This window comes from Lepidochelys kempii, chromosome 1 (genome assembly GCF_965140265.1).
Source record: "Lepidochelys kempii isolate rLepKem1 chromosome 1, rLepKem1.hap2, whole genome shotgun sequence".
Classification (NCBI taxonomy): Eukaryota; Metazoa; Chordata; order Testudines; family Cheloniidae; genus Lepidochelys; species Lepidochelys kempii.
Window position 1 is genome coordinate 309,113,097 of NC_133256.1, and position 22,358 is coordinate 309,135,454.

The 22,358-nt window shown below is 41.2% G+C and overlaps 1 long non-coding RNA gene across 1 annotated transcript in view; it reads right to left on the minus strand.

Annotated features, from left to right (window-relative positions):
- Window positions 1–5,452: 5,452 nt before the first annotated feature.
- The window catches only part of LOC140905259 (uncharacterized), an 83,257-nt gene continuing 66,351 nt past the window's right edge, over window positions 5,453–22,358 (minus strand). The window contains exons 3-4 of the long non-coding RNA XR_012156807.1: window positions 16,833–16,909; window positions 5,453–5,581 (exon numbers count right to left, since the gene is read on the minus strand). This is a non-coding gene — a long non-coding RNA (uncharacterized lncRNA). The remainder of the gene's footprint in view (window positions 5,582–16,832; window positions 16,910–22,358) is intronic.

The window sequence follows — 22,358 nt, forward strand, 5'->3', positions numbered from 1 at the left end:
AAAACTTAGTAGTGTATACATACAGCACTTTATTTTTCTAATAACTTGGCTGTAAAGGAAATATCTTTATTCCCATCACTTGGTAGATGGATTAGCATTAAAACATGTCATTCTATAACCCTGTAAAAGGTGTGCTCACCTTGAAACACCCCTTGCTGGCCAAAGGTGGCTTTTTAGAGGCCTGTGAGTTTTCTCTTCTCTCAGGGCTCCTTAATAAACTCCACCCAAGCTTTCTTGTGGTTAACAGCACTGGTGCCTGAGGCTGGTTTAATAACAGTTTATAGTGATTCTCAAAGTCCTAAAATAAAATCCATCAGCACAACACAAAAGCTCATACTCAGCTCTAGCATCTTCAGCCAGTCCTGGAGCTCTTCTTCTGTCCCAGTTTGCTTTTTATTCAGCAGCCACTCCCAGCTCTTTCTAGCTGGAATTCAGCCTTCTTCAACTCTCTCAGCAAACTCCCTCTGCTGCTTTCTTAGCCCTCCCCAATTTCTGGTGGTGAGAGAGACAAGCTTCTGAGCTACACAGAGCTCTTCCTCAGGTGTTACTTGAGATTAAAAGATATACCTCACCTACCTTGTCTTTCTAATATCCTGAGACCAATATTACCATAACAATGCTGCATGTCTAACATCCGTCACTTGTGGTTTGTTCTTTCTATCATCCACTCCCCAGAGAAAGAATTACATTTGCACCATAGTGTTTTGTTTTGATAGGGTGTTGGGTTTAGGTTCACATTTGTTTGATGTACATGTTGCTATGTATGTAAGTTGGAGAAGGCAAGTTAAAGAAGCGCTCCTTGCACCTACAGCAGAAGTTGGTGGGGCTTGCAATGGTCCTTAGTTCCTGTGGGAGTTCATTACATAGTCTTGAACTGGCCCCTGAGAAAGCTCTGTCTTACCTGATGGTAAAAAGTTCCATTGTGCCTGAGAAGTGGAGTTGTTAGTCATGGTCTTCATCCTGGAACTTTAGGTGACCTTTTAGATATGCTGGGCTGAGGCTATAGAGTGCCTTGAAGCAGCAGTGTGCAAAGAAATAAAAATCTGGCCGCTTTTGGAGAGGCACTTTCTGTGCCCCCCATGGCCAGAGGAGCTGCCTCTTCCTCCCTCTCCCCCTGCAGCTGGAGGAGCTGCCTTTCCCCATCATGGCCCCAGTGTCAGTGGAGCTGGCTCTCCCTCCCACCGCGGCCCCAGGGCCAGAGGAACTATCATCTCCTGCCCTGGCCTGGGGCTGAGGAGCTGGCTCTCCCACTTATAACGGCCACAGGGCCGGTGGAGCTGGCTCTCCCCTGGCGGCCAGAGAAGCTGCCTCTCCCCGCTGTGGCCCTGGTACTGGTAGAGCTGGATCTCCCTCCCTCTCTCCGCAGCCCTGGGGCCGGAGTTCTGTGCCCCCACTTGCCCATGCCCATGCCATGAAGATAAGGACCAAGACTATGAACTTGACTCAATGTTATATGGGAAGCCAGTGTAGAGAGCAGAGAACAGGTTTGATGTGCTCATGGTAATCTGTGTTGTTGAGAAGATGCACTGCAATGTACTGTAGTAACTGGAATTTCCTAAGAGCTAATGGCTTCATGCCCAGCTTTATTGTATTGCTGTAGTCCAGGTGGGAGGTTACAAAGGCTTGAATAATTGTTGCCAGGTCGTTGTTCATCAGGATGACGAGTCCCCTTGTTAACTGTAGATGGTAGAAGCATTATTTGTGGGTGCTGCTATGTAAGATCTTAGTGTCTGCAAGCAATACAAGAGCATTCCTAAACTACAGCCTGAATTGACCAATTGTTGGTGTGTACCTTCAACCAAGGAAACTGAATTGTGACTGCAAATGCTTCAAAATGCTTTCCTCTGTCCACCAGTATCACCTCTGTTTTGCTTGGGTTCAGCTTCAGCCAGCGGTTCTTCATCCTGAGCTGATCTCCTCCCATCACTAAGCTATCTTTGTGGTGGTGGTATGGTTTTATGTGTTGAAGGATAGGTAAAGCTGCATGTCATCTGCATATTACTGGCACTTATGCCCATGCCATCAGTTCACCTAGTGGTTGCAAGTACATGTTGATTTGATGAACCAATCCTTTTATAGATTCCTAGTAAACATTATTTTCAATTACATCTATACCAAGCTACACCTATGTGGCAATGGCTCATAAGGGGGCAGGAGGCAGGTGAGAGTGCGAGTAATGAGGAGAGACTTGGATAGAGATTCTGCCACAGGATTGGTTTAAATTATCTTCGTTACATATTCCCTGTTGCCAGCACTGTAATCTAGGAAGTAGATTAGAATCCATTGAAGTGTATATTGTAAAGACATTGTGAAGAGTGCTGAGAGACTGGGATGGGTGCATTTCTATTGTAAGTATAGAATAAATAAATAAATAATACATTTTTAAAAGAAATGTACCATTCAGTATTTTGAATACTTGTACCATGTCCTCTTTTACTTGACTCTTCTGTAAACAGTGCTAATCTTTTCCACCTCCCTTTTCCTAATCATTCTCAATGTCCATCTCTAAACCTCCTCTGTTTCTGCTGTATCTTTTTTGCAGATAGGGAGATCAGAACCATAGCTATTATTCCATCAATTCAGAGAATGACATGATTCTACTTGCAGTCTCACTTTTATCCCATTCTTCATTTATCCTAACATCTTGATTGCTTTTTTAACTGCTGCTGCACACGGAGCAGAAGTTTGCAATGAGCTGTTCACGGTGATGCTGAAGTCTATTTTCTGAATGGTTACAGTTAATTTAGAACCGAGCAGTATAGGTGAGTGGATCAGTTTATTCCTTCGAGTGTGTTTTACCTTGCATTTGTCAGCATTAAATATGTTTAATTCCCTTTATAATAATTGGCACCACATGAAAAAAAGAATACACCACATGTATTCACTCATATCACTTTGAGATGATGATAATAGCAATAATAGCTAGGTCTTATCTAGTGCTTTTCATCAGTAGGTCTCATTGAAAACCAAATTTTAAATGAACGCCTGATACAACTGTGATGCTTCTCTTGGGGTACCCAGAGCTGTGAGTCATTGCTACCCCTCAGTCTCAGCAACTGGGAGTTTTGCTGTTGCTAAGCTCTGTGTCAGCTCCCAGACACACTAGCTTTCTGTCTTGCTAGCAAAATCTACAGGACTCTGCCAGTTCAAACCTTGCCTTGCAGGTAACAACCAGTGAACCCCAACTCCTGAGTTCTCCCAGGATGTCTTTCTGCAGTGTCCAATCCCTGTCACCGAACACTCACAGAAGTTATAAAGTTCACTGCCTCCAGAGAGACAATATGTACATCAGTCTGTTAGGTTAGCTGGGGACTCTTTCCAGTTTAATACACAGCACTGAGATAGTTTTATAAAAAATACAAGAATAAGTTTTGAACAAAGAACAAAGATTTAAATGATAATAAGTTAGAATGAGACAGGTATAGTTACAAGTAAACAAAACAAAACGTCCTCTAGTGACTAAAACTTAATTTCAGCAAGTTACAATCTTTGTATAAGTAGGTTTTTCACTTATAGTCAGTTTCCTTTGCCTCCCAGGTCAAGAAGATCCACTTTTCATGAAATCAAAAGGTGCTGCACCCCTTAATCCCCTAAGTGATGGATGACTCAAATGTCTCTGTGCCTCCGTTACATTCTCCCAAAGTTCATTGTTTCTGTTTCAAGAGCCAGAAAGGCTTCCTGGGGGTGCAGACTCCATGCCTCATCATAATGGTTAAGCAGTCATCTCCCACACTTGTTACCTTGATTGTTTTGTTTACGTCATATATAAATGTACATTTCATTGTCCTCTGTGATCAAGCTGGTCAGACAAGTAAATACATATTCCTTTGTCTAGGGCAGGCTGGGCTTTATGTGTAGCCTGCCAAATGCATTTTACAAACATCTTTCCAGCACACATGAATAATTCTTTATACACACCCCGTATATATGTTACACAATGATTTTTAGGGCCTGCACAATTTTGACACTTTACGTGACCCCTTTTAGCTACAGATTATGACAACAGTATGTTGGGGGCAATGAGTATGTCAGGCCTGATGGTATGGTATGGTGTGCCCTCTGCCAGTTAGCATTGAAGGCCGCCCAGGGTCATAGCAACCAAAATGAAACTGCTGCCTTCTGTGCTCAAGCCAATTACTTTTATCCACGAGGTACAGAAAGTCTTTGATTAAAAAAAACACATAACTATTTCAAATGTTAAATTAACCACTAAAGACAGTCCATACAGTCCTATTACTATAATTGAAAGGGCTGACATATAATGACAAATGAAATATATAATATCTGAGTTCAGGGCAAATATTCCTCAGGTACTATATCAAATTATGGCCATATTCCCTAATTACTGGCTCTGCTCTTTCCCCCAAGTCAAACCTCTTTATAATTTCTGTAGTTTCTTCCTCTTTAGTGTTACCAAAATATACTCTTTACCCTCTATTAATACCCTTGCCCAAGGCAAGATTGTCTCTCACCCTGATGCTCTCTATACACACTCCAGTCTGTCTAAAATTATGCTTCTAAAATCATCTTCATCTCTAGACATGACAAACACATTATGGTCCTCTGATTCCCTACAGTAGCCTGCTGCCCCTTACTGCATCAAATTGAGCCTCATATACAAAGCCCTACATCACTTTGCCCCCGTCTACATCTCTCCTTTCATTTCTCTATCTTCTCCCTTCTGCTCCCTACACTCTTGCAAACCATTGAAGCTGCACAGATGTAACTGAGTCAGAATTTGGCCTGCAGAAACTTTAGTATTAAGCAATTAGGCAGAAGCGAAAAGGATCACAGCTTGATTCTCAGATCCCAGCTTGAGTTTCCAGGGCTAGCAGTTAGAAAAACCATCTATTTACTTGTAAACTGAGAAATTTGATTTGGAAGACATTGAGACACAATAATCATGGAAATCCATGACGTCACTTTTAAAAATTTATTTCTTTTTTGGTAGCGAGTTAAGTTTCAGAGTAAAATTGTTCTTTCAATCCATCATTTCCCCATCGTCAAACTTTGCATAAGAGAGGTACTTACCTTGATGGGCTTTTAAAACATACCCATAGCCCTATAGATCAGCAGTATAAGGAAAAAGAGCAAGAAGAGTAAGGTCTTTAATTCTTCCAGATTGGATTAATCCACTTTGATTTTTTACAAACAAAAAAATTCAATCATGCTGTAAGAGATATACATTATTATTGTCTGAATAGGCTGGACTTGGCGACTTTTTCTTGACATCCCTTCCAGCCCAACATTTCTATTTGATAGAGAATTAGAGAAAAGCTGCTGTTCCCACAGAGGGCACATGTTTGAGATATTTTGGCCACAGCAAGAAATGACTGTCCCTAAAAAATAAAACACACAACAAGTAATTGGACATGTACTGAAGTTGTTTATTTTTAAGGTATCTTTTATGTATATAGACATTTAAAAAGGTCTTAGTTTGACCCATGTGACCTATTTTCTACCTTGGCATACATTGAGCCAGATCCGTAGCTGGTGGAAATGAATAGATGCTCCACTGAAGTCAATGATGCTGATTTCCATCAGCTGAAGGTCTGGCCCAGTGCATGACTCACGCGTGTCCCTGGGAAATAAAAAAAAAAGGAAGAAAAATATTTCATTATGGCTAGGTGTGTTCTGGACCTCTGTTTAATCAAAAATAGACTTTGCGGGCTAAATTGTGGCTTTAAGCCATAGCTGCACAGTAGGAAAAAGTGTAATGGTGCACTTTCCCATCAGGAGCTCCCAGAGGCATTGTGCTTGAGCCAGGCACAAAGCCTGTAGGAGCTTTAAGTGTCCAGTATGCATTCCTCCTAGCTAGCTACTCTCTTCTTACTGAGGAGTCAATTATGAATTCGGACTGTAGGACTAATACAATCAAATGACAATGGATGCATGACAATTGCTACCATAAAATGGTAGCTACATTAGGGACAGAATTTCAGTGCTGTTCCTTCTTTTCTGCATCCAATTTAGCACCTGCAATTACTTATGGACACAATTCTGCCATTTAGCTAAATTCCTGATTACACCATCAAATCAGTTACTTAGGCAATGTCTAGAGTGTCAGCAACATGTTGGGTATGTACAGTTATACTCCACAGTGAAAAGCAAGCTGCATCCACACTGCAGTGTGTAGCTACATGTGTCCATAAAAGGCTTTGGCCAATGGGAGGCAGTGGGGTAAGGCTCCAGCCATGGAGAGCTGCTGGAGCCTTTCCTCACTGCCAGAGCCTTTCCCTGTTGCTGAACCTTTTCCCTGTGATGAAGATGCCTGTACTGGGGAGAGACTCCAGCAGTGGGACACTACACCGCTAAAAATAGCAGGTTAGATGGGGGGAGGCATTGCTAGGCCTGTAGAGAGTGATGCAGGGACATCCCCACAGGTTTCAGATGCTTCTTTACTCACCAAAGCAGTGCCTCACCATCTGCACTGTTGTTTATACCATAGGTGCTGACTTCTAGTTTTCCCCGAGGCCCCTCCCTTGCTCTGCCTCTTCTTGCCCCGCCCCCTCCCCCACCCTTGCTCCACCTTTTCCTGCCCCCACTCCATCCCCACCCCCAGGCGCCTGCCTGCCCGCCGCTCTCCACCCTCTCCCCAAGCTGCCAAACAGCTTCTTTGGCAGTGCCCTCAGTTAGCTCATGGGGGGCGGCGCTGCCAAACGGCTGATCGGGGGCAGCGCTGCCAAATGGCTGTGGCTGGTGAGTGCTGACCACCCACTATTTTTTGTCTTTGGTTGCTCCAGAGCATCAGAGCACCCACAGAGTCAGCGCCTATGATTTATAGCCAGTCTAGGTGGACGTGCAGCGTGTGTATTCTATTTGCAGCTGTACAAAGTGTGCAGTGTAGACATGCCTTTAGACTGAAAAATACCAGGATCGGCACCTTGTATGAATTGAAGATGCAAATACACCCACAAAAATGGAAGGCCAGGACAAGCCCACTTTAAATAGCCTGGCCTAAAACTATAAATATATTGCTATTTCCTTAAGTAAATATAGGGTCCCTCTCCAAGCAGCTGCATCTGTGGCATCAATTGACGCTTCCTAGTTTCCTGAATTCCTATGTGGTGAATTGGGTGAGGGTCTGGGAACTCAGATCATCCCCCCACTGACTTCTGTGGGGAATCTGCTCAGAAGTTAACATATCCTGAGACTATATTAACTTCTAAGCTGAGCCTTCTTGTACTATGGAATTATGAAAGGTCCAAGGATGGTCAAAAGCTAGAGAGTCCTTGGAGGCTATGTCCTGGTGTCAAGACAGAGGTAAGAGCTTCACTTGGATTGCCCTCCAATGAATCCTAAGATGTTCTTATTTTAGGAGATCTGTGGGGCTTGGGAACTGAATCCCTTTGCTTCTGCCATATGGGTGGCAAACCTCATCCAGCCATCCAACCTCACCCCTCCCCGTGAAGAAGTGGGGGGAACCCCATGAGGTGAACTTCCAATTTCCTTCCTCCAGTCTTTGCTTGCTCACATAGGTTTTCTTATGGGATGGGATGATCTAGGCTATAAATCTCACCACAGGAATACTCTGAAAGTACACAAATGAAGATAAACAACATTGTCAAAAGAGGCATCTAGGAATTGGACAGTTGGTTTTGGAACTAGCTCAAAGCCATCTGGAAGTCTCTGCAAGGAGGAATTGGCTAGCAGTCTAGCTCTAGAAGGAAAAAAATCTTGGGTATTTTTCCCCCCAGCATTGTGGGTTTTTAAAAAGTTGTAAACAGCGAAACTTGCCAAGAACACTTACAGAATAGAAATTTACAAGCACATAATATTGATTGCAGATTCAGATGTCTCTTGTTTTATTTTTAATTATTATTGGAAGTTAAATGAAACAGTTATTTAAAACAGTAATATGGTTACTGTGTATCTCACTGACTTGTATCTGTTGTTTTTACTAGAGAGTGGTTAGATACTCTCAGCCCTGTATTACCCCCTCTCCTGTAAAAAGCAAACTAAAAGCTTTGTGAGCTTGACTGTACAGAAGAAATGGCAGCATTTCCTTTAAGAGGGATGGGGTTAGTAGCCATGTGAAGAGGGATAATTGCAAAGACTCAGGAGAGAGACAAGGTGGGGAGTGAGGTAATACCTTTTATTGGACCAACTTCTGTTGGCGAGAGAGACAAGCTTTCAAGCTACACAGACCTCTTCTTCAGGTCTGGGAAATATTTCCTGAAGACCTCAAGAAGAGCTCCGTGTAAGCTCAAAAGCTAGTCACTCTTCCCAACAGAAGTTGGTCCAACAAAAGGTATTACCTCACCCACTTTGTCTCTCTAATATCCTGGGACCAACACAGCTACAACAGCACTGCATACAAGTCCTAGACCTGTGTCTCTCAGGAGCCCCAGATGATGTGCTTCCTCTCTGCGGCTTACTTGTCATATGCATAGCAGCATTGCCAGCTCAAGAGTGCTCCCAGTGTCTTAACCACACACTGCCCTCATCCTCTCCTTGAGCTGGAAGAGGTATGGGACTGCACTGAGCTCACTAAACATCCATAAGGATTTCTACAAATAGGCTGGATACTCCCTTGCCAGGCCCAAAATCCTGTACAATGCTTATGGGTATGGAGTAGTGCAGGCTGGGGAAAGGACGCATATGCAATATGCTCTGAACTTCTCCTTTCACGAGTTTTTCTCCTGTCTGCTAGTATTTCTTTTCCTTTGCTCTCCTCTGCACTATGCTGTGGAAGGCAACATCTAGCCCTTGGTCATTAACATAAAATCATTCCTTTTGTATCTAGCTCTTCCAGCACATACATAATGATATGTGAGATCAGCCCCTGCTCTGACAACTATCTAACATTTATACAAAGTATGTAGGACCTTGGGTCTGTCCAAATACAAATGAAGTCAATGGGTGTCTTGTCATTGACTTCTGTGGCTTTCAGTCAGGCCCCTTGACTTCAGCAGAAGTTTCTTGTGTGTTAACTTTTCTTTGTTTAATTAAGATATGCATTTCAGTTAAGTTGGTTATTTTTTAATTTAACCTGCCCATCACTGAGGTTGCTTGAAGTCACCAGACGTGATGATTATTCTGCAATATAATGAATAATCTCTTGGTCCAACTGGAATGGAAAACAGATTTAGTCACGGACAACCTCTGAAGAATCCCATTGTTTGCAGCAGTCCAATTTAATTTGAACCATCTCGTATCAACTGCTATTGATAAATGTAATACTTCACCACTATGAGACCTATGAGATACAATTACATTTTCATTGTAAAATCTGATTTAGTTGTTGAAATGATGAACTGTAGCTCACGAAAGCTTATGCTCAAATAAATTGGTTAGTCTCTAAGGTGCCACAAGTACTCTTTTTCTTTTTGGTAACGTATTGTATTTCATTATGTATTCTGCTAAGGAAAGTACAAGCCTGATGATTTAATATTGGGCTGTAGGTGGTCAGGCTTTTAATGCAGAATTAGATAAGAATGGCCTGTGATTCATACACTGCCAGGGTGTCTAACTTTAATCTCTCCATCTCTGGCTACTATTAAAATTGGGAAATAGCTGGTATAGTTTGAATCTGCAAGATTATTATTAAAGGCCATTAACAACTCATTATTTTGCAAGGGTATGTAGTTGAAAACAGTGTTTTGTCTATGTAACTTGGCTAAAATGAGATTACCTGTATTTGAAAGACTGTGTGACCTTTAAGTGCATATAACACAATTATAGAAGTTAAGACGTACAAGAAAAATACTATTGTAGGCCCTGATCTCTATTCAGATGGCACTTAGGCATGCAATTATGTCCCATTGAAGTCAATGGGATTTAAGCACATACCTAAAGTTAAGCACTTGCTTAAATGAGGTCTTGAAGAGGGATGGATTTAAGCACATGCTAAGTGTTTTCCTGAATCAGAACGTTAGAGGGAAATAAGCTTAAGTGCAGCACTTGGACCAGTGCTTAGTTATCTACACTGATGCAGGCTAAAAATCTCTTATGATAAATACATAGATTTTGCCCATTAATTAGGTGGAGAATCCAATTTCAAATGTTTTGCATGGCTGCATGAATTTTGAATATGATGATTTGTCTTTTGTTTGTGTCCAAAGAGGCTTGGAAACACGGAAAACGTTTTGAAAAGTTATTAAAGTTTTGTACAATTACGGAATCCCCAAGGTCTTTGGGGAGGGATAGCTCAGTGGTTTGAGCATTGGCCTGCTAAACCCAGCGTTGTGAGTTCAATCCTTGAGGGGGCCATTTAGGGATTTGTGGCATAAATTGAGGATTGGTCCTGCTTTGAGCACGGGGTTGGACTAGATGACCTCCTGAGGTCCCTTCCAATCCTAATATTCTATGATTCAGCCTGAACATGTTTTCAGCTTAAAAATAAATAAATAAAAGTAGAGACTAGTATTTGTTTACACAAAGGATTTAAAGCAGAGGTTCTCAATTTGGGTTTAGAAGACACTGTAATAACACCAGAGGAACATACGCATACTAGCAATTTCCCCCTCACATTTCTTCTAGTCTATCTTGACCTTTTTGTTTCTTTCTTGCATACCTCAGTTTCCAAGAGACTTCAGGTATGGGTTATTTCCTCATTGGAAGTAAAATAAATGGCCATAAAATACAGGACACTGTATCCTAGGCTATTTGGTTGATAAGTAGGTATACTCTTGAGTAGGGATATTAGACAGTATGAGCAATGTGCAATTTATAACTCACAAGTATAGAACAACACTAAATCTAAAGCTGTGTTCAACCCTGAGCCAGCCAATTTTCCTTTGACTGATTCTTCCATTCTTCCCTGTACCAACAGCTGAGGGAGTCTGGTCCTAATTCTCTATTAGCTTACACATTGTGTGGTTATTTATGTCTGGGAAAAAGCAGCACAAAATTAATACAGGTGTATATTAGTGGAGAATTCAGATTTTATTATTATACATTCACTTTGCACAGGTATAAATCACTACGCAAGCTACAAGGTGTTGTAGATCAGGCCCTAAGTCTTAACTTCTCTCCATACATTTTAAAATAATTTCTTAAGGGCACATGCTTAGGTTGTCATACCAAATCATGTACCCTTTTACCACCCTATCCATGTGCCAATTAAAAACACTCTGAGGTTGAGGGTTTGTCTGGAGGATCCATGTTAGGGGTACCATCCCTCACTATAGCTGTTTTGCTTTACAAAAGGAAACTCATCTGATTTCAGTAATCCTCTCTCTCAACCACCAGGAATCAAATCTCATCTAGTTTTGAAGCCTCTGTTTGTTTTCACTTACATACCTTCAAGCACTCAGCTGTTAATCCAACTCATTAGTGAGCTGCTAGGGCATACAGTAACAGTTAACCACTTCTGTGGTTTCCCATCTTAGTTAGCTATTAAAATCTATGAATCTGTATAATATCTTCAGTCAGGATATTAGTTTCATACCTTTACAACATTTCCTACCCACACATAGTTTATGACAAGCTTTCTTTACATATATCACTTAATCACTCCCTCTGTTTTCTCTAACTTCATCTATTGACTTTGTAATGGTGTTATTTAGTGTGGAAAAGCATTTTTGGAGAGCATTTGTATGAAAAGACACTATATAAAATAAATTGTATTGCACTGTAATTTATATATTTGCTGTGAATACTGCCTTAGGTTACAAGGTTGCAATTGTAAAATTTCAGTACAGAAGGCGGATAGGTGGTTTCTCAAGGAATACCTTTTCTGTCTATAGCATTTATATCTGTACTGTCATTTTCTGCTACAGCTTGTCCAATTTATATATCTCAAATCTCACACACATACACGGTGTTCATGATGGATACAATTGCTGCACTTGGGAGCCTGTTTCCCACCTTAATTTCCTTCTACCTTAAGAAATTTCTGCTGAACATCCAGAGGGCTTGCTTTAGCTAAAATTAGCTTCTGTAGTAGTTGGTCCACAGAACCTTGTCCAGAACAATCATTGTTCTTAAAGGGGATGAAATCTCCTTTTTTTCCAGTCAGTGAGGGATATCTTATTAGGTGCTCCACATCAAGCCTTTCTGCAGAGCAGGGTCTCTGTTTATGCCCAGCCATTTGCCATGTTGAGACTGACATCAGTACACCCCATTGAATATGCTCTTGAAAGTCCTTTCAGTATGTGTGTATTTGTGTGTGTGTGTGTGTGGGGGGGTGTTCCCTCGCTGACAAGTCAATCAAGTGAGCAACAGATATAAGGTCACACATGAAAGTTCGTGTGGTGCTCTTTTTTAAAATCTCTTGCTTTTAAGATCAGCCAGAAAGTGTTGTGTATAAGTCATTTGCCTCCACCGTCCCCAATAAATTCTGCAAATGCTAGAAGAATAAGTTAAGAGTTCTGTCTGATCTTAGGATGCGAATGCCCCAAGGCTTCTTTACCCTTATTTTTCTTTGCTGCAATGTCTTGTATGGCTACGGCTTTCCTAGCTGCTGAAGCTTTCTGCACCTCCTAATTGCTTACACATTCATTGTATAATTTTGCTACAGCTTTGCTTTGATTTGTGCACACAGCCTCTTATTGAGCAAGAGCAGTGAGACAACTTTGCTTAACACAGAACTGCCATGCAGAAAAGACTGTACTGTGTTGTTATCAGACACTTATAGGCCTGGGTGTTTCAGCCAATCATCATGGCCACAACTCTGTTTTTGTCTATTGTCTGCATTCATAGAATCATAGAATATCAGGGTTGGAAGGGACCCCAGAAGGTCATCTAGTCCAACCCCCTCAATTCATATCCCCTCAAGCTGTGGTCTTGTCAGAACTGGTAAGCAAGGCAGGGCTGGGCTGTAGCAGTGCTTGGATAGAAGTTCTCTAGAGAAAACCATGGCAGAAGAAAAGCTGAGTTGATAATTCAGAGGGTAACATTCATTCCCCCCATCTGTACTGAACCAGCACACTCAGTGTTAGCAACACATAATTTTATTGTGTGCCATGCTATTTGGTGTTCTTAAAGCGATAGTGTCTAGATTCACATGATTAAGTGAGAATCTCAGATTTCATTTTTTTTTAAAAAGAATAAGTTTCTAACCCTGCTGATTGCAGAAAAAAGTCTTGAAAACATGATCTAAGTGCACTCTAAAAGCTCAAAAAGCAAATGGGAAACCCCCCCTCAAAATTTATCCATTTTTTAAAAAAATCTCATGATTATTAAGCCAATCTTGTGATTTTAGAGCCTGACTCATGATCTGGGGGGTTGGCAATACTGAGCATTGTGCTGGTGCAGGGGCGCTTCCTTTCCAGGGAGATTATACAACCAAGTCCTAACTGTCATGGTTACAGGCTACTCCTCTGACCCCTCTCTGGTCTTTCCAGTGCACTTCCTTTGTTCTCAGGCCTCAAGCTATTACTTTTCATAGGGGGTGGAACAATGCAGTTCTCCACTTTTAGACTGGGTCCTACGCTATAGCATCCTGTGTATTGAACTTATCCTGCAGGTTGGACTGGATTCAGGCACCTGCAGTTATTCCCTTCAGTGACCAGTGCATTACAGTTAATCAAAACAGTTTTCTTAAAAATAGCTACAGTATATTTTTAAAAGTAGGAACAAAGTGTAACTTAAGGATTTATAAAACAACAAAAGGTCTTCATGCATGTCCCTCTTACCTAGAGTCCTAGATTGGCCTATCTTACTCTATACCCCAACCTCTGTGGGGCTGGGTCTCAGTCTTCTCTTTAATGCTCTCTCCACTTACGCTTGAATCCCTGTCTTTAAATCCAGCCAAAATTCTTTCTTCTCAGTTTCCAGGGCTTGGACTTCATGCCCAAAACTAGTTTAATGAGCTTTATGGGGGGCAGAGCCAGGGCATCAAAGTGAATGGCTCTTGAATTGTCACTCAAGTGTTTGCTATGAAGCATATATCTGGATCCTTTCTGGGTGTACTTCCTGACAATTCTGTTGTTAAATGAACTCAATATATGAATACAGTAAACATCACAATAACCCAGTCAAGATACAGTATTCATAAATTAGTACAGACAGCTCCAAATCCATAACACTGACCACTTGTCATGACAGATCCTATGTTTGAGAAAAGTGTGTGCGCGCGGGAGGGTTAACACAGCTGTCTTCGAACAATCTCATGTTCAGTATTGTAATTACAATCTAGTCCTAAATCCTACCTTCAGTTTCCACTGCATATGCTATTCTTCAATAACTATCCTATATTTTCATGTAGTGCTGATGTACATTATTAAACTACTGTCACAATTATCCTCAGAGTTGGCCGTGCTTCAGTGGGGGACAAAGTGGTTACTATTTGGAGACCTTTAAGCATCAGTTCAGGAAAAGTTGTAGAGTGCTTCTCGCTCTATTTGGCTGGAAAGTGATATATAAAAATGCAAAAGGAGAGATACTCACCCACTGCCCTGACCCCTTATGGCAGGTAAAAAGGATGAAAAGGCATAAAAGGGCCCTAAAAGCCCAATATTAGACCAGGGAAGAATTTCCCTGCCGCAGGAACTGTGAAAGACAGCCAGAAGTCTGCCTTCTGAGGACACCTTACCCAATGTTGGCACAGAGGGTGTGCCAGGGAAGGAGTGCAGCTTGCAGTGCTTTGACATTCCAGAAAGTGCTGCAGCCCAGAGCGCAGCTCAGGGAAAGGTTGCTGTAACTTGGACTGGCTCCCAGCACAGTCTAATGCCTTGTCTACACTAAAAGGAAAAGTCGATCTAAGCTACGCAATTTGAGTTACGTGAATAGCTACACAGTTTGAGTTACATGAATTGATGTAGCTTAGATCTACTTACTGCAGGGTCCACATTACGCGATGTCAACGGGAGACTCGCCTTACACTCCCATCGACTCCCCTTACTCTTCTTGATCCAGTGAGTATCGGAGTCGACAGGAGAGTGATCGGTGGTCAGTTTAGCTGGTCTTCACTAGACCCACTAAATTGATCACCGATGCATCAATCCTCTGGTAAGTGTAGAGAAGGGGTCCCTCCAGTCCCCAAAACAGTCCAGGATGGGGAGGGCACTAAGGTGTCTTAAACCCATCTCAGTACCTTATGTGGGTTGGGAGATCTGTGCTGCCCATATTTGAGATGTAGCATAGAATCTTACCCAATGTCATTATCACTGCAGAGCTAAATCCTGGCCATGCTGCTGCCAGACAGCATTGTTCTTGGTTAAGCAGGTCCCTGAAAAGCTCATCATTTTACTAATCAAATATTTGTTAGTGGTGTATCTGTTTGCACCTACTATCCATTGGTTTACCTTTTGTCACACTCGGAATTTGACTGGTATCTTTCTGTGAGCCATGGACACCCCAATGGCACTCTCTTGGACAATCAGTCATATTCAAATTAACTTATCAGTTGTCTAAAAAAATTGACATTTACGTGAAAAAAAGTATTTTTAATATAACTGTCATCACTACTGCAACTTGGCTTTAGCTCAAAATCTGTAATGAATTAGAGCATTTAGCTGATGAGAACATTTCCAAGACAGCTATCAGAATAATAAATATGGCACAGAATCTATTTAAATACATTAAAAGTTTGCTTTGTTATTGAGCACTAATGCACCAATTTTGTACTGGTGGGTACTTGGTTTTACATAAAACCACACCAAAAACTTGTCTGCCTATCTATGTAGCTTTCATGTATATTTACCTAAAAATATTTAAAAAAAAATTAAAAACACTTTTGGAAAAGAGTCAAAGTCTCTCTTATTTAAATGCATGTTCAAAATAACTTTCCTTTCTTTTATATGCATTCTAAATAGAGGCACAATTGACTTTTTGTTAGGGATAGATCCAAACTCAGAATGCCTGCTGAGGACTTGGGCCTTTTATTGACAAGGAAATTTAGTCTTTGTTGCAGCTGTACTGAGCAACAGTGCCATCTAGTAACCTGTTGGATGAATCTTTTATAGCATACTTGGGCTAGTTGTATGAACATATATTGCAATCTTTTTGATGTTGCCTGACTCATGATTTGGGGGGTTGTAAATTGTTGCGGTTGTAAATTGTTCCTATGCAGGATCTGTCACAAATTGCAGTTCTTTTAGGACTGAGCTGGCTTCAGACAAACCATATTTGTTTTTGTTTTTTTTCAACCCTTAGGTGCTGGCCTTAAACCTGTCCACCATGACATTAATGGAATTAAAGTTACAAAGCATTACATAGGCTTTTAAACATGTGACTCAGTCAGTCAATGTCACTGGCTGCAACTCAGCAAAACACAATGGAAATTTACTCTTAAAAGTCTGTATAAAGGAATCTCTTCCTCCTTGACCCTACTGCACAGATTTCATTTCTTCAAATGCAAAAGAATGATCCCTGGCAAAATCACATATTCTTTGTATGCACAGGTGAAGGATTTTTTATGTTTAACGTTGTTTTGTTTATATCCAGAGCAGAAAATAGACCTGGAGACTATTGCATTTATCTCGCTATATCACACATAACCTTATGTTGTTTTCTTGCCCTAGTTTGTCACTTTGTTTTGTAATTTTGTTTAAGAGCATACAGTGATGATTGTGATAAAAGCTTTAGTAGACCATAGAACAGGGCTCTGTTAAGCGTACTAAGCAAAGATACACTGATAACTCCAAAAAGTCTGAAATGTTGAAAATAGAAGAGACTATGAAAGAGCCACACAGCTAGGATCATATGAGTTAATGTTATCAGCACAGATAACTATTTATATCATTAAATGATGTAGCTCATTTTATTAGGTCTTTATCTGAACACTTAAGTAAGGAAGGACACCTGTGCTTAACTGATAGCTTTTCATTTTTCTTCTGTTAAATAACATACATTAAGAAAACAAAGGGACCTACTACAACCATCTTTCATGGTGTAAAACCATATTTTAATCAGTACAATGCTATGCAGGTAAAAAAGTGACCTACCGTACATGGGCTGAATCCTGCTCTCTTTTCCACTGGTGTAAATCCAGAGTAATTCTACAGAAGCCAGTGGTGTTACCCTAAAATTAAACAGTATAACAGAGCAAATTTAGCCCTATTTCTTTAAACAGTTGTTGTTATTTGTATTACCATAAAACCTAGGTGCCCTAGTTGTTGACCAGGACCCCATTTTGCTAGGCACTGCATAAATACAAAACAAGACAATCCCTGCCCCAAAGAGTTTATAATCTAAGTACAGTATAAAACAAGAGACAATAGATGTGGTGGTGGTGGGGAGCATTTTCAAGTTTTTCGTAGGCATAACAGCAAAGAAAAATTTTCAGGAGGGTTTGGAAGGAAGATATTGAGGTTGTTTGGAGGATGTTTATGGGGAGCTTCACACAAGCATGAGGGGAAGCATGGGAAAAAGAACAAAGGTTTTTGTTTGAAAATTTAACAAGGATGGCATCATGGACTGATTGGAAGTAGGAGGTGGCTTTTCAATACTGAATTAGAGAGGATAGATAGGGTGTGGAAAGGCCATGAATGCCTTGAAAGTGAATACAAGCAACTTATGTTTGAGGCAGGAGAGGGATTCGAAGAGAGGGGTGACATGGTCAAAGCTGTGAGCTAGGAAAATGATCTTTGCAGCAGCATTCTGAGTGGATATGAGCAGGGCAAGATTGAACTTGTTAAGGCCAGAGAGAAGGACTTTGTAATAACTGAGATGTGAGATGATGACAGGCTGGACAAGAGTTTTAGCTGTGTGGGTGGACAGGAAAGTTCATACCTTAGAGGTTTTATGAAGAAAGATCTGCAAGATTTAGAGATAGTCTGGATGTGAGGACCTAGAGAGAGGTCTGAGCCAAAGATGATGCCCAAGTTATGGGCCTGAATGACAGTCAGGATGGTGGTGCTGTCCATAGTGACTGAAAAAAGGAATAGAGGGGGTGGGCTAGGATGGAAAAATTAAGCACTCTGTTTTAGTCATGTTGAGCTTGATTTAGCAGCTAGACTTCCATGAGGAGATGTCAGAGAGGTGGATTGAGATTATAGTTTGGATGGAAAGAGACAGGTCTGGGGTTGAGAGATAGATCTGTGAGTCATCAGCATAGAGATGGCAACTGAATTTGTGTTTGTGGATTTTATTATCCAGAGAGAAGGTGTCATAAATATAAAGGGAAGGATAAACCCCTTTAAAATCCCTCCTGGCCAGAGGAAAAATCCTCTCACCTGTAAAGGGTTAAGAAGCTAAAGGTAACCTCGCTGGCACCTGACCAAAATGACCAATGAGGAGACAAGATGCTTTCAAAAGCTGGGAGGAGGGAGAGAAACAAAGGGTCTGGGTCTGTTGATATGCTCCTTTGCCGGGGATAGAACAGGAATGGAGTCTTAGAACTTTTAGTAAGTAACCTGGCTAGGTATGCGTTAGATTATGATTTCTTTAAATGGCTGAGAAAAGAATTGTGCTGAATAGAATGACTATTTCTATCTGTGTGTCTTTTTTGTAACTTAAGGTTTTGCCTAGAGGGATTCTCTATGTTTTGAATCTAATTACCCTGTAAGGTACCTACCATCCTGATTTTACAGGGGTGATTCCTTTACTCCTATTTACTTCTATTTCTATTAAAAGTCTTCTTGTAAGAAAACTGAATGCTTTTGCATTATTCTCAGATCCAAGGGTTTGGGTCTGTGGTCACCTATGCAAATTGGTGAGGATTTTTACCAAACCTTTCCCAGGAAGTGGGGTGCAAGGGTTGGGAGGATTTTGGGGGGAAAGATGTGTCCAAACTACATTTCCCAGTAAACCCAGTTAGAGTTTGGTGGTGGCAGTGGTTATTCCAAGGACAAAAGATAAAATTAATTTGTACCTTGGGGAAGTTTTAACCTAAGCTGGTAAAAGTAAGCTTAGGAGGTTTTCATGCAGGTCCCCACATCTGTACCCTAGAGTTCAGAGTGGGGGAGGAACCTTGACAGAAGGTGTAGAGGAAAAAGAGAAGGGGAACAAAGACAAAGAACTGTGAAAGCTGAAAAGAAAGCTGAAGAAGGGAAAGGAGGATCCTCCCAAGGATCCACAGAAAGAGTGATTAAAGTGACAGGAGGAGAACTGGGAGAGGCCAGATTTCCAGCAGACAAGGGAGGACAAGATTTCAAGAAGAAGAGCATGGTTGACTGTGTAAAGGCAGTTAACAGGTCAAGAATGGAGGATAGAGAACTAATTCTGAGCTTTGGCTAGAAAGAGGTCATTAGAGACTTTGGCAAAAGCGCTTTCAGTGGAGTGAAAGGGGTGGATGCCATAACTGAGGGGGTCTAGGATGGAATTGGAGGAAAGGAACTCCAGAGAGTGTTTGAAGACAGAATATTCAATGAGCTTATAGATGAAAAGGAGAAGAGAGATGGGGCAGCAGCTGGAGAGGCAAGTGGGGTCAAAGTGTGTTGTTTTTTTTTAAGATGGGAGAGACTAAAAAAATTTTTGTCTTGTGAGGGGAAAGAGCCAGAAGAGAGTGAGAGGTTAAAGAACAGCATAAGGGTAGGGATGAGAGTGCGCATGAGGGAGATCAGAAGATGGGATCGGTTGGGTTTGGGTCACTGGGGCAAAAAGAGGAGTTAGAAGAGTAGAACAGATGAGAAACTTCTGCATTTGTAGGGAAGCAGGAGGGATAAAGTTATAGGAGGGAAAAGGGGAAGTAAAGGCCAGCACAGGGGAGGGGTAAGATTAGTCGTATTTTGTCAATATTCTCTTGGAAGAAATTAGTAAGATTATGTGCAGAACCAAGAGGAGGGGAGGGTTTGAGGAGTGAGTCAAAGGTGTCAAAAAGGTGGCTGGGATCATGGCTTAGGTGATTCAATTAAGTTGGAGTAGTAGAGTTGTTTAGCTAGGCAGATGGCAGAACTGAAGGAGGTGAGAACAAATTTGTAATGGAGGAAGTCAGCCTGGTCATGGGATTTCCACTAGGGACACTCCACAGCATGAGACCTGGAACATCAGAAAAGATGTTGGGAGTGAGCGTGGACTGGGGGTTGGTAGGGCAGACCTTGCAGTGGGAAAGAGGGTCAAAAATGTCCAGGGGTGAAGGAGAATGAAGCAAGGAAAGAATTACAACCATAAAGATGGAAGAAAGGGAAGAGAGGATAGGGAGGAGAAGACTGAGAGAAGACAAGCAGTCATTAGTGTTGATGGACTGGAGGTCATGGAAAGGCCAAGTGATGACAGGCCATGAGACAGAGAGGGGCTGATCAACAATGCTGAATGTGACCAGGTGAAGGTCAGAGAGTGGGAATTCATCAACAGAGAGCTCAGAGAAAGAGCAGTGCTTGGTGAACATCAAGTCAGGTGAACAGCTCTTTTGGTGAGTGGGACAGTTGAATCAGCTTTAAAGAAGAGCTGAGGGCAAGAAAATGTACAGCTGAGGAGTTGGGTGTCATAAACATGGAAAATGAAGTCACTGAGGATGAGATTGTGAGGTTACTTTAAAGACTGTTACGTTATAATACCGAGACTCTGCTAACATTCAAGACTCCTGAAGTCCAGTAAGGGGTATAGACTGCTGCTTATTTAAAACAAATAGATTTTTAACAAGCTAGCCATGAATCTAGAGTATTCCTTCTAATGAATGGGATGTCACAATGGGAAGGTCACTGGGTGGCAGCTAATAATTGCCAATTGGCTAAAGACAGTGAGAGTCCCTGAATGAGTGTTTGATGAGCAGGTGGGATGGGGAGCAAGCGATCTGACAGTTCTGCACAAGTTAAGACCCTGGGATACAGTGAGACAAAAGCAGCTAAAGAAAAAAGAATTTTTAAAGTACTACCGAAGTTCGTGGGAGAATGAAATACTTTACATACATAGCAGATGAATGCTCACTAGATCTCTTTTCATAAGGCCTGTGATACAAAATCAAATTAAACGGAAGACCTGATGTTGCTAGCAGAACCCATTGAGTTCAGTGGGATTTCTTGTCTGGAGGGCTTTACAGGGTAAGACCCTAGAAGTTTAAATCTCCCTAAAGACTGATATTTCTTCATTAGTATAGAATAGGAACGAGAGAGAGAGAGTCTCTAAAATCAAAGGGTAAAAAACCCTAAAAATACCCCTCTATTTCCCCCTCAACATGTGTGTAATAACTGACGAGATAATCCCAGTCTGTACCATGCAGGGGAACAGATTAAAAAATGCTCATGTAGACTATCTCTATACATATCAATAGAAAATCTGAGTTTCTGTATCTTGTTCTTAAGGGGCCAGATCATCAGCTGGTGTAAATCAGTGCAGCTACATTGATATCAGTTGAGCTACAGCCATTTACACTTAGCAGAGGATATGGCCCTTAAGTGTTTAACTTTTCGTGATGGATCATTTTTTGGTAAGGACCTCATTCTTCTTAGTGGAGCCTGTCACTTGCCTCAGGGACTTGGGTAAAGAATGGCTATGAACAAATCACTAACATTAATGAAAGCTGTCAGTGTTGATGGAAGGAAGTACGTGTGTGGTTTCTCCATTCCTAAAATACCTGCAAAAATCTAAGCCCTTAACTTAATGACACATATGCCCAGTCTTGTTCTACAGTGTCAGCTAGAAATATATTTTGAGGGTTGTTCACATTCAAATACAGTTCTTAGATAACATAACAGAATATATATAAATGGTATTAATAATTTATTTTGTTTTTAGATGCAGGTAAAGTTCATTTATCTGACAGCAAAACATATAGTCCTAAGCAAGACAATTCAGAAATTGCATTTTTCTGGTGCTAATCAATTTGGTATTTTTATTGGGTATATTTTGGTTGCAGTTTCCCAAGAAAAGTCCAGGGGATGAGTCTTACAAAGGTTTTATAAGTGCAGAAAAAAATCCTGGTTCTGGTAGAGGACAGTCATAATCAAAAGTAAGGAAGTGAGCTCAGATCTGAGTCGAAGCAAGAGCTGCTCCTCTCTGTGTTGGCAAATAATCTAATAATATTTTATATTATAAGCCTAAAGACTTAAGGCTGACTAGAAAGTATTGTTGATTTACTCTTGTACTCTCTATAAACTAGCGGCTGATCTGACTACAATGTGTTCCATTTCCTATTTCTGTAATATCGTATGTTGCTTGTTTTTCCTGCTGCGGTGCCACCTCAGTCTGTGAGCTCATCAGATCTCACAGGTTTAGCAGGGTCAGGTTTAGATGTGGATCCTCTAAGGCAGGGGTAGGCAACCTATGGCACGCGTGCCAAAGGCGGCACGCGAGCTGATTTTCAGTGGCACTCACACTGCCCGGGTCCTGGCCACCGGTCCGGGGGGCTCTGCATTTTAATTTAATTTTAAATGAAGTTTCCTAAACATTTTAAAAATCTTATTTACTTTACATACAACAATAGTTTAGTTATATATTAAAGAATTCTAGAAAGAGACCTTCTAAAAATGTTAAAATGTATTACTGGCACGCGAAACCTTAAATTAGAGTGAATAAATGAAGACTCGGCACACCACTTCTGGAAGGTTGCCAACCCTTGCTCTAAGGAATGCACAGTTGTTGTTGTAAGTGCT